At 41.9% G+C, this 15,288-nt stretch overlaps 1 pseudogene; it reads right to left on the reverse strand.

The window, feature by feature from the left end:
- Positions 1-2,289: 2,289 nt before the first annotated feature.
- LOC102916684 (COP9 signalosome complex subunit 2 pseudogene) lies at positions 2,290-3,802 on the reverse strand (annotated as a pseudogene).
- Positions 3,803-15,288: the final 11,486 nt, after the last annotated feature.

Consider the following 15,288-nt stretch of genomic DNA (forward strand, 5'->3'; position numbering starts at 1 on the left):
GTATCTCACTCCAAGGATGCCAGGAAACAAAGAAAGAAAGAGCCATTGTGCCAATGTTCCTTCAAGGGAAGTCTCCTAACAGTCTTCCTCTAGGTCCCGAGATTTCAGACATCAGCCCCTCCCTATGGTGGCACAGACTGTGGTGAGACTTTAGCACTACCTTCAGAGAGCACTTGTCCAAACTATAGAAAAGTTAGTTCTCACGCGGCCCCTTTTGAGCTTGAGGAAAGGGTAATTATAAAATGAGCCTGGTGCCACTCAGCTCTCCCGACTCCTGTGTTGAAATGCAGTTTCTTACTTCTGTCTTCTCCCACCATTGCCATTACCATGAGGTGACTCTGCTGAGAACTGACCATCACTCTGCCCCTGAACCTCCAAATCTGTGAAGAAAAGCTCTCTCTGTAGAATCGATTTGTCTTTGGTACAGAGTTATAGTAAGAAAAAGATGCCTAACACAAATTAACTTTTGACATATAACTTACAAGGAAGGTGAAAGGATATCTAGAATAAGAAAACCTCAATGTTTTTAATGGCTTAAGCTTCCCATGACATTTTCTGAAAACCATATCTTATATAAATGAGTAAATGAAAGCACCGGGTAACTTTTGTTCTTCTTGTTTTCTATAAACAAAAACCTGACAGCAATTACTTAAGAGAGGAAGGGCTTGCTTAGTTTGTGGTTTCTGGGGTTTTGGTACACCATGGTAGAGAAGGTCTGGTGAGGTTAAACAGTTCACATCATAGTGGCCAGGGAGCTGACTGACAGGCAGAGAGGGACCAAAGATATAGCCTCTAAGAATATGCTGTTACCCACTTTCTTCACCTAGGACCTACCTCCTTAAGCTTAGAACCTTCTAAGTTAGGGCCACAGTTGCAGGCCAGGCACATGGCATATTCAAGCATGAACATTTTACCTGGCACCCAACATTTGATGATCATCTAACACAAAATTTATTTGGTCCATTTCCAAGAGATTCCAAAGTCTTATCACTTTTAACATTGTCCAAGTGCCTAAGCCCAGAGTAAATATTTCTATTCCAAAAGAGAAGAACAGAAGAATAGCATACAAGATCAATCCCACAGAAGGTCAGATCAAAGCAAGACCAGACCCAGCAAAGTAAACATTAAGTCCTATAGTTCTGTCTAGCATCCAGGCACATGGTTTCATGATGTGAGCATGAATGGATCTGGGCTGTCCTAACTCTATGGTCTCAGTTGCAATCCACATAGCTGCTTCTCTTGTACTCAGCAGGCAGGTGGATTCTGTGAGTGTGAGGCCAAGTTGATCTGTACACTGAGTTTCAAGCCAGCAGGAGCTACATAGTGAGGCCCTATCTCAAAAACAAACAAAAATGTTCTTTTTGTTCGTTTGTTTTTAAAATCTTAACTGAAGACAAAATAATCTGGAATGTCTAAGGTACTAAAAAATAAAAACAATACCAAATGTAATAAAAACCACCAAGAAGCAGGTAATTTCTGAGCTTCACTATTTATTTTGCTGCATGAGCCCTGAGCTGCTATAATTATGGGTTTACTAGGCTTTACTCACCTCAGGAACATAAAGGCATCTACACATTTTTTGAAGAATTGATATTTTGCAAATTGCAGCAAATATTTTTAATTTATACATGGAAAAAAGAAGTGTTCAAAAGAGTATGAGTACCAAACTACTACAGGTCATTTGTCAGAGAATTTCTGCAGGTAAATATGTCTAAATTAACTAATGAGCAGACAGGTGATACATGCCTTTAACTTTAGCAGTTGGGAGGCCTAGCTAGGCAGATCTCTAGGGGTTTAGGGTCAGCCTGGTCCACATAGCCAGTTCCAGGCCAGCCAAAGCTACAAAGTAAGACCCTGTCTGAAAAAGAAATCAAATAACAAAAACAAGCAATCAATTAAACAAACAAATCTTAATTAACAGCGGCATGTCAGTGTATTTAAATACATACACAGATCATCTCTTTGGTTATGTTCCTCATGACAAAATATCATAATGTCACATGTGTGGAATATGTCAATACAGTATAAATTCCACAGAGTTTTGTTCTTTTGGAGATGAAAGCTGTTTTTCTTTGAATAATTCAGCAGCAAAATGCAAACCAGTTGATCAACAAAGCATGTCTGTCACATTTTCAAGACTCAGCCACAGACAGGAGTTCTGCTCCTCCAGCCCTTTTTGAATCATACCTTGGCACTGGTGCCTTAAGCGTGTCTGCAGAGCTTGTTCTCCATTAAGGCACTTTACTGACCATAGCCTAGTTCAGAGAATTTATCTTGTGCAGTAGAACATCATGCACCACCCTTCTGCTGACAATCCAATTCAACAAGTTGGTTGGCTGGATCATTTTGGCCATGAAAGCTATTATCCAATATGTACTGCAGGAGCAAGCTTTCTGTATCTGCTACATTGGTGTTTTAACTCCTTAGAAATACAGCTATATATTCTGGTGCAAGATTTAATTAATTTTATGAATACTTATGTTCTGTTGTTTCATAAGAGTTGTGCAGTATGTACTTATGTGAGGGGATCATCCATGACGTTGCTGTGGTTCATTCTTAGAATTTTTTCTAATGTAGTGATGTCATTACTCTAGTAGACATTTACCAAGCCATCACAGCTAGAACTTCTGCATCATTTTTATACAAATTACCCTCCCGTGAGTCAAATGCATCTATTCCTGGTTTCATTAGCATATTTGTTAAGATCAAAGGTTTAAACAAGTACTATGTCTTGGACTTTCTGATTCATCATAATTATTGTAGGCTGAAAAAAAATGTGTATATCTTTTCAAATGACCTTCTCTTAACTACACTTTATACCACATTCTCTGAGGATTCCACAATCAGTGGGTGAGGGATGATGGACTCAATATGAAGGGTTTGTTATTTTTCTGTGTTATATATATTTGAATTTCTAAACCCTATGTTTTTAATAACTGGATACCCTTTTTTCAGGTCATCCTCACCATCATCATTCTGGCATAAACCTTGTTGAAATTTTCCATATTCTTCTGCTGTGGGATGGTCTGTATGTCAAATTGCTGTGATTGGTCAATAAATAAAACACTGATTGGCCAGTGCCCAGGCAGGAAGTAGGTGGGACAAGGAGAGAGGAGAATTCGGAGAAGCAGAAGGGTGAGGCAGAGAGACACTGCCAGCTGCCACCATGACCAGCAGCATGTGAAGGTGCCGGTAAGCCACCAGCCACGTGGCAAGGTATAGATTTATGGAAATGGATTAATTTAAGCTATAAGAACAGTTAGCAAGAAGCCTGCCACGGCCATACAATTTGTAAGCAATATAAGTCTCTGTGTTTACTTGGTTGGGTCTGAGCGGCTGTGGGACTGGCGGGTGACAAAGATTTGTCCTGACTGTGGGCAAGGCAGGAAAACTCTAGCTACATTCTTCCCTAAATATAATATTCTAAATATAATTCTTCTCTAAATATAATTTTCTAAGCTTTGTGTTTGTCAGTCTTACAGTTTTCAAAGCTTCCAGTGTTGTTTTATAAAATCCTTGCAGTGCATCCATTTTGTTGGAAGTACAGATATACTCGAGAATAGAATTCATAGATTTTTTTTTTCAGACTAGTCTTCTATTTGCACTTGGAACACAGGCCAACAGCTGCTGTAGCTTTTCATCTTTGGAAAGTTTGTCTATGTTGCTCTTCTACTTCTCCTTCAGCTTCTAGTTCGAAAACCTTGAGACGAGGCTTTGGGATCGTTATTAATGCTCTGGTATTACAATACTCATTTTCCAAATCCACATTTGCCTCCAAGTTATGGTCTTTGGAGTATCCAGGTCATCACCTTCCTATCATTGCATCTGAAATCATCCTTGTGTCAGACATCTTGGCTAGAGTTGGGAGGGGAGAAGAAACTGGAGACCTGCATGCATACTGCCATTGGCATTTAGGTGTTGTGAGTTTCCATCAACACATCCTTCTGTGTTCTGCTTACAGAATTGTGAGCTTTCTCCAAATTCTCTCCACAAGCCCACTCCATGGACTTTAAGACCACATGATCAGGTTTAGGCAAAGCAATGATCTTCTACATATACAGTTCTAGAATATATGTTCTTTTCTGTATTAGGTCTTTTCACATTGCTGTGACCAAATATCTTATATAAGCAACACAAGGGAAGAAACAGTAACTTAGCATACATTTCAGCATCATGGTAGAGAGGGCTAGCAGAAAAGAGCAGTCAGCATCATGGCATCCAAAAAACAGAGAGAACAGCAGAGAGAAGAGCCTGGGGCAAGATACAGTTCCTAAGAGCAGACTCTCCAGCTAGGCTCACCTACTAAAGTCTCCAAAGCCTCCCCAGATAGTGCCACTGCCACCAGTCAGGAACCAACCTTTCAATCACAAAATATTTTTCAAAGGCAGAAACTATAAAGTACAGGTCAATAAAACTGACACCTTTTAAGTTTCTCATATCTAAAAGTTCTTTTTGCAGGTTAAAGAAACCTCAAGGTACTTATACAGTCTCGAATCCACTCACTGTGCTGTTGATATTCAGGTCATTACAATACTTTCTAGTTGCAACTTTTCTCCAACCAGAATACAGTCATGATTTTGTGTGGTCTATAAGTTTCATTTCAGCAAAGCTGCTCTTTAAAACACTTAATGGGACTTGCAAAGGTGATACCCTGGTACATGCTCATCTCGTAGAGTTCAGTTCCTAACACCCATGTCAGGTGTCTCACATCCATCTGTAACTGATCCGACACCTTCTGATGGCTCTCATTGGTACTGAGATACATGTGGCTACACACACACATAAATTTTTAAAAATTAATCTTTTTAAAAAGTCTACTGTTTTCTTTTCAAATGTACATATATAAATATACTTTATATTCAAAATAAGTTAAATCTTTTAAAAATGTTCATTCATTTGTGATTCACTAATTTAAATTTTTAAACATTATTTTACATTTATTTATTGAGTGCTTTGGAAGTTAGGTGGGTATGTGAGTGTTATAGCATGTGATGTGTGTGTGTGTGTGTGTGTGTGTGTGTGTGTGTGTGTGTGTATGTGTATGTATGTATGTGTGTGTGTGTGTGTGTGTAAGTCACTGGGAGAGCCAGTTCTTTTCTTCTGTGATGTGGGTTCCAGAGATTGAAATCAGATCATCATCCTCAGTAGCAGGCACCTTCACCCACTGAGACACTTTTTACAGCATTTGTTGGCCCTGGAATTCCCCTTGGAAAACTGCTTCAGAAGATCATTCTATAGATCATGCCTCTAGCTGACATGGGAACATTAGGACAGAAACAGTTTTAAAAAAAACTGCATTTCAGAAATGTGTGCAAATGGAAAGTGGTGAAATGTGTTCAATGTGATTATATTTGTTTAAGGTGAGGGAAAAAAAAAGACCATGGTGACATTTATCTGCAATCCCAGCACAGAGGCAGAAATCACATGTTCAAGCCTAGTTTGGGCTACAAAGTGAGACTCCATCCCAAAGAACTCCCTAACCCACAAATTTTCATAAATATTTTTAAAAATATGCCTATCTGTGACACCATTCAGGGGTAGCAGTAAGTGAAGTCTAGGGAAAGCAGTGTGGCCCTTGGGGGTGTGTTGAGATGATGGGCTGGGGCCCCTTCCTCTCTCCCTTTCTTCTTGGCTGCTAGGAAGAGCACAGCTTTGCTAAGGCACTAACATAAGTACAGCATCATGGTTTGGGCCCCCACAGAGGCTTAACAACAAAGGGGCCAAGCAAGTATGGTCTGGATCATGCACCAAAATAAACATTAGGTATTTGCCACAGTGATAGAGAGTCAATTAACAATAACAACTAGAAACTGAGGAGAAATAGAACAAGAAACCTGTGAAATAGCATCTAGGAGTTTTCACAAATGGATGGGCCAGTGAGTCAGGGCCTGAGCATAAGTGGGTTGTCTCCTCCAGAAGAATACAAAAGTAAAGGACAGACAAGAGGGTAAGAAATTTAAGTATCTCAAATGTCAATTATTTGCTTCTTAACAAAATGTGCAGTCTGACAGAAATCAAATAATTTAGCAGGCTACTCAAATAAGCCAAAGCTCACTTATCTAGACATTGACCAACTCATGTTCACTTCAGACCCTTGGTTGTGATTTGATAGTATTACATGTTTCTGTTGAGAATAAAACAACACATGTTTATGGTTCTTCAACATCCATCCATCACTATTGAATTTCTGTGTCCATAACTTGTGACTTCATCTTATTGCATTTTGGAAGTAAATGTAGGGAAAATTTTTAACATTTATTAATCAGTTACTTATCCACTCTTATCCAGCTTCACAAGTTGTTATAAAATAACACAGGGGTTATTTCTGTGGTGTGACTTGTGTGGTGGAGTGTTTTGCCAAGCATATACAGGTCCTGGATTCTATTCATTCTTACAATGGGAGTCAGTGGGAGACAGACAGCAAGAACGAGCAAATGATGGTTCTGGGATTATGTAGATAGGCAGATGGACAAACTCAAGTCTAAATGTCCTTCCAAGTCCACTTTTAATGGGCTGTGTGGAGAAAGTCACTGAAGCGTTTGTTGCCTGGGTTTTACTCTCTATGAAATAGGATTAATGATACTATAGAATCAAGAAAGTCAAGTCCATGTAAAGTATCAGAACAGTGTCTTGGGGGATAGTAAGCCTTCAATAAACCCTAGCTAGCAACGAGAAAACAATTCAGTCTTGAGAAACCAATACTCCACAGCTGTGCTGATTTGAAAGAAAATGGCTCCCAAAGAGAGTGGCATGATTAGGGGGTGTGGCTTTGTTAGAGTATGTGTGGCTTTGTTGGAAGAAATGTGTCATAGTGGAGGTGGGCTTTGAGGTCTCATATATGCTTAAGCCATGCCCAGTGAGACAGACCACTTCCTGTTGCCTGAGAGTCAAGATGTCAAGACTCTCAACTACTTCTCCAGCACCATGTCTGCCTGCACATCATCGTGTTGCACCATGATGATAATTGACTAAACTTCTGAAACTGTAAGCAAGCCCTGAATTAATTTTTTTCCTTTATAAGAGTTGCTGTGGTCATGGTATCTCTTCACAGCAGTAGAAACTCTAAGACAACAGCTAAAATGCTAATTTATAAACATACATAAGCCTTCAGCCATACTAATACTAATCATAAAATCTGTGAGCTATATAAACAGCAAATGCATATCTGTGTGGCCCACAAATATTTATTCTCCTGACTCTGGTTGTTTCAACTTGGAGAATTTGGTAGTTAGAGCTAAAAAAATCCATGTCATGAGGAAGTAACCCATTCTCTAGGATCAAATGTAACATCAAATTAACTAAATTTGCTTGCTTCTGTTTTTATTTAACTTTTGTGAGTCACCAACGAATGGGAAGCATCAGTTTAAATCCCTGTGTCTAGGCAACAACTAGAGAAGGCTACTTACTGTGATTCACTCAATAATTGACTTGCTCAGCTTGGGTTCAAAATATACCTTTTCTTCTCTCTCTGAGTGTCATGCCTGGAGTTATCAGACATCATTTGTAAATTCATTTAGTTTTGGAATAAATAAATTGTATGTGTTCATGCTGTTTTATGAGCTTCATTCTTTTGTGCTTTACCTTAAGATCTGATGTTTTAAAAAATTAAAGGAAAGAATGCTTAATAAAAATATGAAAAAATTACACATGGCATTTCATCTGATTTTTACTTCAGAGCTTCTTATATCCAGATGAAAGGTGCCTCATGCTTTCTTCATTCTCTAGGCTTCTCAGGTTGTCAATTTGCAAGACAATGGGGTGGCTTTTGGCATGCCAGTGTGACAGATATTGATCTAGAACAGATCTTTGTTGTGCTTAAGAATAATGAGCCAATGACATGTCAAACCAAATTACCCACAGAGTTTTTAACCTGAGACAAACAAAAACAGGCACTGACTCTAGGTAAGACCCAGAATCATAAATTGAGATGGAGAGAAAAAGTCAAAACTTGCTTTTCACTAACCTATAACTTACGTACGTATGTATAGTATTTCTTCAGCTACAAATGTAGAACATAGGGAATGTAAGCAGCTGTGGCCTTGCTAACAACACAAAGCACATGTGTTGGAAACTGTCACTGTAATTTGTTGCGTATATAATTATATGTATATTATTTTATATGTTTATTTTCATTTTAATTGTGTGTTGGGAGGAGGCATATATGCTGGGACCTGACAAGAGAGAACCAATCTCTTCTGCAGAAGAGAGTACCAATCATAAGCTGCCTAATGTGGATGCTGGGAACCAAACCCAGATCCTCTACAAGAATATCAAGCACTCTTAACCAATGAGCCATTTCTTCAGTCTCAATTTTATGTACTTAAGACATTATTTTAAGAAAGTAAAATATCAGTTTAGATTATCAAGGTTATGAGGACATACAAAAATGTTGGATTCTACTCTAAACCAATTTAACCAATGTTTTCCCAGTATTTCAACCCAATTTCAAATTTCTTAAACACATTTAAGATGTGTGATTATCTGGCTCTTCCTACCTCATAACACTTCTTCCAGCATCAGAAGATGAATTTGCGTATCAACCACTGCCCCAACAATGGGCCATACACCACTCACAGTTTCCTTTTAATTCCCTTCACCTGAAATACTCACTAACTTTGAGCAATTCTTGGGACATTATTGTTAAAACCAAATGGCAATTTTAGCATTGAAAATGCAGTGATGAAATGAAAATGTAATGCATGTGCTTGAAAACAAAACTGAAGAGAAAAGGAAGGAATTAATAAAGTGGAAGGCAATTGATCAGATAGCAAATGATCCAACTTGTATGATGCACTGGCTAGTTTTATGACAATTTGATACAAGCTGTAGTCATCAGAGGAGTGGATCTCAATTGAGAAAATTGAGATCAGGCTGTAGGGCATTTTGTTTATTAGTTATTGATGTAGAAGGGCCCAGTCCATTGTGGGTAGGGCTACTCTTAAGCGGGTGATAGTCTTGGGTTCTATAAGAATTCAGATTGAACAAGTCATGGGAAGCAAGCCAGTAAGTAGCACCCCTCTATGACCTCTGCACCTGTTCCTGTCTCCAGTTTCCTGCCCTTAATGAGTTCTTGTCCTCACTGCTTTTGATGATGAACTATTATATGGAATTGTGAGTGCAATAATCACTTTCTTTCCTGTCTTAGTTAGGATTTCTATTGCTGCTTCGAAACGCCATCACCAAAAGCACATTGGGGAGGAAAGAGTTTACACTTACACTTCTACATTGCTGTTCATCACTGAAGGAAGCCAGAACAGGAGCTCGAATATGGCTGGAATCTGGAGGCAATAGCTGATGCAGAGGCCATGGAGGGGTGCTGATTACTGGTTTGCTCAACATACATGGCTTACTCAGCCTGCTTTTTTATAGAACCCCAGACTACCAGCTCAGGGATGGCCCCACCTACAATGGGCGGGGCCCTCCCTCATCAATCTCTAATAAAGAAGATGCCCTAAAGCTGGATCTAATGGAGATATTTCCTCAATTAAGGTTCCTTCCTTTCAGACAACTCTGGCTTGTGTCAAGTTGTCATAAACTAGCCAGCACTCTCCAAGTTTCTTTTGGTCATGGTGTTTTATCACAGCACTAGTAATACTAACTAAGACAAGTTGGTACCAGAATAGTGGGGTCTTACTGTGACAGACCTGACCACATTATTTAGGGGAGGATTGTGGAAGGGCTTTGGAACTTTGGGCTAGAAAAGCCATTGAGTGTTGAGAGATTGGTGAGCTGTTCTGTAGGAGCTTGGAAGATAGGAATGTTGAGAACACTGCAGATGATAGAGGCCTGGCTTGTGAAGTTTTTAAAGGAACAAAGACTCCACTGGACCTTTTGTGTTAAGAATCTGTGGTTTCTGGTCAAACGAAGCTCAAGACACGGCTTCAGTTAGTAAGACCAGAACCACTAAAGTAAAACCTTTGCTTTGCTGAGACAATGGATGCTGGCCAGCTGGTGCTGAAGAACCAGTTGTGATTAAGAAGAGAACAGCATCATTGAGGTGATGTCTTCTGGGAAGTGTTTCCTCAGAAGCTGTGATCCAGAGACAGCCAAGGTTGTATCTCCTGCTGCCCGCCAAACTTTGTAGTGTAAAAGTCATCAAGGTGGGTACTGGTTTTGAAGGCATGAAGTAGTCATGAAGAGCAGCTGAAGGTTGACACTGTGTGGCGATACTGGAGTCCCTGATGAGAGGCTATTTGTGAAAGTGCAGCCCAGTTGTGGCAAGTGACCCCAGCAGTTTTGGAGACGCTAGTACCATGAGATCACCACCAAGAACAGGAGCAGCAGGGGAGTGGATGCAACTAGGGACTAGAAGACAAGCTGTGTGTGCTACAAAGGGCAGAGCTGAAAAAGTGATCCAAACCCCATGGAGGATCCCAGAAGATGGTGAGTGAATCACAGATAATTGAACATTGAGTTCCTTACACTATTAAAGTTTGGTTTTGCTTTATTCATATTGTGACTGTTGTTAGTTATTTAGTCGCGTTGTGTGCTTACCCCACAAGGAAATGTCACGAAACACGACAGAATCTGCTTATAAGAGTTTTATTAGAGATAAAGGGATAGAGAGTACGCAGGCCTGTGGGAGAGACACGTGCGTGGAGAAGAAGGAGGAACCGGGAACATGGAGCTCCGCTTTAAAACCGGCTGGGGGCATGGCCAGGTCACACCACTACTCCATGCATGTGCATAGATCACATGGTCACAATGTGCGCTTACATGGCCATGAAACATCACGGATCCTGGTTATGCGAGACGCCTTGACCCGGAAATGGCTGTCTTGACCTGGAACTGGCTAGGCGGAGGTGTCCAGGTCCGCCGGGTATCCTGGTTACGAGAGATGCCCTGACCCGGAAATGCCTATGCTGACCTGGAATTGGCTAGATGGAAGTGTCTGCTTAGTATATGCGACCGTGGGGGCGTGTTGTGAACCCTTCATCCCTGACTCTTTCCTTTTTAAAAAAAGAAAAAAATTGTGGTTGACTGGATATGGGGGCGACGTTTCTCTTAAAGACTGCTTCCAGCTGAATAGTGGGCGTTGGTTGGCTCTTGGGGGGATGAGGGGTATCTTGTGAAGTCCTGGGATGATGGTGGAGGTCCTGGAATGACGTTCTGCTAGTCTCCTCGTTCTGCAGCTGTCCATCTGTGCTGTGGCTGGGGACCTTCTGTTTGACAAGATACTGTTGACATAGAAAGAGCATAGAGAGAAAGAATCATTATTATTTTATTTTGGAGTTGGCATTTGTCTGAGGTAGATCTGGCCTGTCCAGATAGAGGCATGTGACATTTACCTGAGGTAGATCTGGTCTTAGTACTCTGCTTAATTTCTATCTGAGACAAGCCTTATTAGAGGTAGTTTATTTAAGGCACCTGTTTTCCTTAGGCAAGCCTTGCTGGAGGTAGTTTATTTAAGGCACCTGTTTCCCTTATTAGGTTAGCACTTAGGAAACACAGGTGATCAGTTGCTGAGTATTGAACAATTACAGATTGTTGTATTACATTACTCCTCACCACCTAGATATTTTTGATGGTCCTTTTTGCCTCCGGCTCTGTGTGGCCCTGGTTGGGAAAGGAAGGGGTGATACCTTATTCCTCTGGAATTAGTGACAAGGCAGTGGATCCTGATTCCTCTGAAGCTTGAGAGTGAGAGGCCCTGTTTGTTTCACTGTATATAAAGAGATTTTTCTGGGATGGAGGTGAGATAAAAGGTTTTAGGTGAGACAGGTGGACCCAGTGAGGAAAGCCCTCGAGTTTAGCAGATGTGGGGGTTACAAGAATTAATTTGAAGGGTCCCTGCCACTTAGGGGGAAGGGGTAAAGGGCGCTGGCCTGGAGGAAAGAGAAGAACCTGATCCCCAATGTGTATTGGAGGTGGACAAGGATTGTCACACGGCTGAGGTAATGAACAGTCTGCATAGCTCCAGAGAATAGACCTTAGGTGACATAAAAGAGGAGTTAACAGGCTATCTGGAACAGTTAGAGGCTTGGAAAAAAGACCTGGTGTTAGAACTGGCCTTCCATACATTAGTTCAAATGGAGAGATTGAAAGAGGCTTTTTAGGAAGAGCCCTGAGCCTGAGGAGAACTAGAGGCAATAATCTTACCCAGTCGAGATGAAGTTCCTGTGACAGCTTAGTAAGAATAGTTTTTAAAGACCGGTTGGTACACTCCACCTTAGCTAGGAGATCCCTCCCCATTAAAGGTACAGGGCAACTTGGCACCACTAAGAATGTGTGTGTTAGAGGGACGCCTCTGAAAATACAATTGAGTGGTGGTGTCTGATGAGGCAGGTAAGGCTGTCTTCTGTACCTGACAATAAAGGAGGTGGCATCCCAAAACTCCCAGGACTGAGTCAATGGCTCTGGTGTCCAGAAGGAAAGAAACAGATCGCTTCCCTGCTGTGTTCTGGGTTCCCTGCCATGTCTGTAGCCAAGCCTAGGTCTGTTGGAGGTCTTTGCTTGATGTACCCATGCATCTTGGTACCTGTGGGCAGTCAGCTGACTCTTTGTCTTTCTAGGTGGCACTTTTAACAAGGCTGTTGATGGCCTGGCAGGGCATTCGCTAGCCCGTGGCCTTTTCCTCATGTAAAACAGGGACCCAACAGCTTTAGGGAGTCAGCGAGTGCCAGTACTTTGCAATTTTGTTTTTGGGCTTTTATCTCTTCCCTGGCACACCTTAAATGCCACAGATGACTCTTTTGCCCGTGGGGTCAGGAGCCTTGCTCTCCAGATGCTTAAGTTTTAGTCGGGGAGGTCTGGGGAACAAGAGATGGATTTTCGTCCTTATCCTGAATCATTTATTGGTTTTAGGGCAGCCTTACGGAGACCTGTCAGGAGACAGGTCATAAACCTATTTCTGGCTAGACAGCCACCCTGGGTGTTATAGTCCCAGTGTAGTTCTCGGTCAGGAACTGCTTCAGCTCCTGAGGGGTGTGAAAGGTTAGTTTGATGAATTTCATCTGTATGAGTCCTAGCCTGCTCCCATACCCACCTGAGCTCCTCAGGAAGTCATGAAAGGTGAGACTATAAGATTGAGTTATATATTGAAACTGTTTAATAAAGGAAGCAGAATTAGACGTATAAGAACCCAGCTTACTTTCTATCTGAGAGAGTTCTGTTAGAGAGAGAGGATGGAACATGAATTTTAATTATTGGTTCCTTAGCAAGATCTAGAGTCAGAGATTCCGGAGTCAGAGAATCCTCTGGTTTACGTGTAGCTAGGAGCATATGAGCAGGAGAGAAGGAAACGAGAAGAGACAGTTTAGCATTGAGAAAGAAGGAAGCAACTCTTTCCATTTGCCTGAACACTGACAGTAATTGGATAGCTCCCGTAAAATATCGGGATCCAAAGAGCTGCTCGGTGGCCATTTTTTGTTATTTTGTAAAGCATACTTTGGCCACTTTTTTGAACATAGACGAGTTAGCTTAGAAATCTTTATGTAAGGCATTAAACTGAGAGGTTTTAAAGCTTCAACAAGACAGCCTAATGGAGAGGAAGGACTAACAGGGTTGGAAGCCTTGTTTCCCATGTCTGCAGCGGAGAGGCAGAAAAAATAATAAAAAAAATTAAAAAAATAAACGTGATCTGGAGCCAAGGCCCCAGGCATCCCAAAGGCCAAGGATGGATATCGGGCGCAGCCTGGTCCTCGACTCATCAGCCAGAAGCAGGGTCCCCCTCCACGGTGAGGGAAAGGATTCCCCGGGAATCCAGACAACGTTTGCCCCTTTGTCAAGGAGATGGACATGCTGGCCTCACGTGGCTCCCAGGACGCACCAACAGCGGTGGCCCTAAAACGAGAAATATCTCAGGCTGCAGACATGGGAGACGGCTAGAAAAGTTAGGCCTGCCATAGGGGCCGACCGTAGCCAATGAAGACTGTGGTCGGGGGTTCCCCCTGGTCTCAAGAATACGTGTGAGGCGCCGGACGATCAATGGTCATTCTCACAGATTCAGGAAACCGTTTACGCTGTCTGAAAAATGGGGGGGACTCACCAATCGAAGAAAGCGGTGTTGGATGCAATTTGGATGTGGTTCAGACGAATGGAGAGCGGTCTGTTGCGTACAAAGCAGATTCCCCGGTTTGCGGGTTTCCAGGAAGTGCCCGCTCGGTTTCGGCCCCAAAATGTTAGTTATTTAGTCGCGTTGTATTCTTACCCTACAAGGAAATGTCATGAAACACGACAGAATCTGCTTATAAGAGTTTTATTAGAGATAAAGGGATAGAGAGTGCGCAGGCCTGTGGGAGAGACACGTGCGTGGAGAAGAAGAAGGAACCGGGAACATGGAGCTCCGCTTTAAAACCGGCTGGGGACGTGGCCAGGTCACGTCACTACTCGACGCGTGTGCGTAGATCACATGGTCATGTTGCACGCTTACGTAGCCATGAAACATCACGGATCCTGGTTACGCGAGACGCCTTGACCTGGAAATGGCTATCTTGACCTGGAACTGGCTAGGCAGAGGTGTCCAGGTCCGCCGGGTATCCTGGTTACGAGAGATGCCCTGACCCGGAAATGTCTATGCTGACCTGGAATTGGCTAGGCGGAAGTGTCCGCCTGGTATATGCGACCATGGGGGCGTGTTGTGAACCCTTCAACTGTGCCCTTGTTCTTCCCTCTTGAAGAAAGTACTTAACTTAATTTTGATTTTTAAAGGAGTCCACAGCAAAGAGACTTGGGACCTTTAAAGGAGATTGGGCTTTTAAAAGAGATTAAATATTTTAAAGAGACTTAACTTTTAATATGCTTGAATTTATAGAGACTGTGGGATTTTTATTTATCTTTTATATTGCGATATTAATATGCCATTCTGGGATAAATGAGAAGGGAAAAGTTCTAATTGGAAAGTAATGTGTTTATATGTCAAGTTGAAAAAGCATCAGTTGTACTAGCTAGTTTTACGTCAACCTGATACAAGCTAGAATCATCAGAGGAGGGGGCCTCAACTGAGAAACTGTCTCTGTAAGGCCAGGCAGTATGCCAGCCTGTAGGATATTTCTTAATTAGTTATTGATGTTGGGGGGTGGCTAACCCCTTGTGGATGAGGCCACCTCTGGGATGGTAGTCCTATAAGAAAGCAGGAGCAAGTCATAGGAAGCAAGCCAATGAGTAGCATGCCTCCGTGGCCTCTGCATCATCTCCTGCCTATGATTTCTTGCCCTGTTTGAGTTCCTGTCCTCACTGCTTTTGACACAGAAATAACAAATGACACAAAAGTATTTTGTTGGGAAGGAGGAAGAGCTTGAAGGACTTGTGACACTATAAGAAATCTCCAATTCCCATTACCAGAGTCCC

This window comes from Peromyscus maniculatus, chromosome 2, assembly GCF_049852395.1.
Source record: "Peromyscus maniculatus bairdii isolate BWxNUB_F1_BW_parent chromosome 2, HU_Pman_BW_mat_3.1, whole genome shotgun sequence".
Lineage (NCBI taxonomy): Eukaryota > Metazoa > Chordata > Mammalia > Rodentia > Cricetidae > Peromyscus > Peromyscus maniculatus.